This window comes from Coregonus lavaretus (genome assembly GCF_964263955.1).
Source record: "Coregonus lavaretus genome assembly, chromosome: 32".
NCBI classification, from domain to species: Eukaryota; Metazoa; Chordata; class Actinopteri; order Salmoniformes; family Salmonidae; genus Coregonus; species Coregonus lavaretus.
The window spans coordinates 10,939,653-10,942,570 of NC_140019.1; positions in this window are offsets into that span (position 1 = coordinate 10,939,653).

Genomic DNA, 2,918 nt, shown 5'->3' on the forward strand with positions numbered 1-2,918 from the left:
TGACACTGACCGACAACAGGTAATGATACACACCTACACAACCGCCATAATACTGTGTAATAACATGATGATGGTTTTGATGGCCATTTGTCTGTTTTCACAGGTGCTAAGGCACTCAGGTGGAGAGTGAGGAAGAGAAACACAACATATTTGTTTTTTCATGCATTTTTAGATGGTTCACAGACCTTATATGGCCTTTTTGATAAACATGCACTTTTGTGGAAGACCCTTACCTGGAATGCAAAACAAAACCATGACTTTGAAAAGTGAACAAATATCAGAGACATGTAAAGAGGTATATCAGTGTTTTTTATAAAGGTAGTCTCCCATACCATTTCTGGAAGTGGAACATTAATGTGGAAGCCAAACTCTAATGTGAGTTCTAAAAAGCATGATCATTGTGCCTGGAACACCTGAAGCAGGTCAATGAAGAAACGGAGAAACTGAGATGGAGACAGTGCCTCAGATGGATTTAGAGCCAGACAACAAAAGAGTGCAATCGGAGAGGAGGAGAAGGAGGATAAATAATTGATTGAAGAAAGCTGGAGGATCTCCTAACACAGACTAGCCAAGTCCTGGGCACTGGACATTCCCAGAAAGCTCAGTGCAGGAGGGTCTCCATGGAAACGGCTGTCATGGCCAAGTTCAACGAGCAAGAAGTGAAAGCTCTTTTCTCCGGAGTTGGGGGACACCAGAGGACTACTGGGACAGAATGAGTCACCGGTCTGTGGAACACAACAACAAATCCTCAGTAGGTAAGTTACTTTATATTATCACAGCGCTGTATTTGTCTAACTTCAGTTACCTTGACAAAACAAAACAAACCCAACACAAATACTTCCTTTTCCAGCTCTGTTGTGCAGTTCTGAGTTATCGATTGGCTCCACATTGTGCTCATTCATTAGGTTAATCTGAGTTACGCAAAAACGTGGCTAGCTGGGAGAGCTTGGTGATGAGGGGGAGGGGCTTGTTGTGGTTAGGGAGAGGTGGTGGTGGAAGCATGTCTAAGGCCGAGCTGCTAGTCTCATGAATGGGGCGGCAGGTAGCTTAGTGGTTAAGAGCGTTGTGCCAGTAACCGAAAGGTCGCTGGTTCTAATCCCCGAGCCGACTAGGTGAAAAATCTGTCTGTGCCCTTGAGCAAGGCACTTAACCCTAATTGCTCCTGTAAGTCGCTCTGGATAAGAGCGTCTGCTAAATGACTAAAATGACTGTGTGTTAAACCACAGAAAAGGGATGAAGAGGGGGGAGGAAGAGGGAGGTCAGAGTGCTAGAGAGAGGGAGGAGTTGTTGAGAAAGAGAGGGGGTTTTGACTGCGAGAGAGAGGGGAAGGAGAATGGGGGGGACTATCAGCAAGAAACAGTTGGTTTGCAGGTTCTAGAGAGGAGGTCACCCATGAACACAACCATGGAGGGGCACATGATTACCACAGCGGGGATTGAAGCTGGAGCCGGTCTGTAATCCTGGTAACGGGTCCCGATGGCACCCCGGACCTCCAGGTTCTGACCCACAGAGTAAAGCTTCTAGAGCACAGCCTGAGAGACAACATCAGCTCCTTCACTGAGTCTGAGAGCTTGCTGCACAACAGGAGCAGGTGACTGAGAGACAGGGATCACGTATCACACAGCTACACCAACATATGGCCAGCACTGTCGTGCTAACATGCAGTTTACCACACAGCATGATGACACAGTAACAGACTGTTGCTTACCTCTTAGCATGATATCACTGTTGGGGGTTTATTTCTAACATTGCTGTCGGTGAGGTATATGTGCACACTTCTACTTTCTCTTGGATAGATGACTGGTAGAAACAATTTGAAAGGTCTCATCTCTGTTTAATGCTATGCTATGCTAATCATGTAATGCTATGCTAATCGTGTAATGCTATGCTTATCAAGTAATGGTATGACAATGTCATGTGATCTAATGAGTCATGTTGTCATCATGTGCAGAGCCTGCTACAGAAGGTGGAGGACCTCACAGCCAACTCAGTCCTCCACTCTCCCAGCATGCAGCAGCGCCAGAGGCTGGACGCTCCATGGTGAGTAGAGACTGTACTAAGCTTTACATGAGCTTCAATGAGGCATATAGAGTGAGCAGTACTTCAATGACCAAGTCCTGTAAGCTGTACTGTAAATTGTAGTATAAGCCTGTTGTAATAAGGTGTCATTATTGTGTAAGTGTATTGTAAGTGTGGTTTAAATCTAGCATTTCTCAGTTGTAGTGCTATTGTGACTGCAGTCTCCCTCTCTGTTGCATTATGTGAGATGTGTATGACATTATTCAAATTGAGGTGTAACTGTGTCATAGTTCTATTGTAACAGTAGAATTATCTAACCGGTCCCAGGAGCGTAGGAATCGTGTGTGGAGGGAGAGGCTACAGGTCTGACAGGCCCAGCTCAGGGCTAAAGAAGAGGAGATGGGTCGCCAGTCTTAGTACATTGAGCACTTTAAGAGCCAGCTGCAGCTCAAGCTAGGCCTGGACAGAGACAAGGAGCAGGCCTGGCCAGAGTCCACCAGCTGGAGAGACAGGTTCTGGAGATGTCTGGATCTGCAGCCACTCTCAACGCAGCTAGCGTCAACTCCGTTACTGCAGCAAATGTCAACCCCGTCACGGTACCAACCTCAGGCCAACGGAGGACAGAGACAGAGTCCGAGAGACTGGCCCACCCAAGGGAGGAAGGAGGGGAGGAGGACGGGGAGGGTGAGGAGGAAAATACACAGTGGAGACACTACGGACAGCATCCTCAGCCTCCAGGAGGACCTCAGGGGGCTGGCGGAGGGGGCTGATAGAACAGCTGCAGGAAGCGCAGGAGAACGGCCACTTCCTGTCGTGTAAGGTGGAGTAGATGAGGACAGTGGTCGACAGGTTCAAACTGACTGAGAGCTCCCTGACGGAGGAGGTGGAGGAGCTGCAGG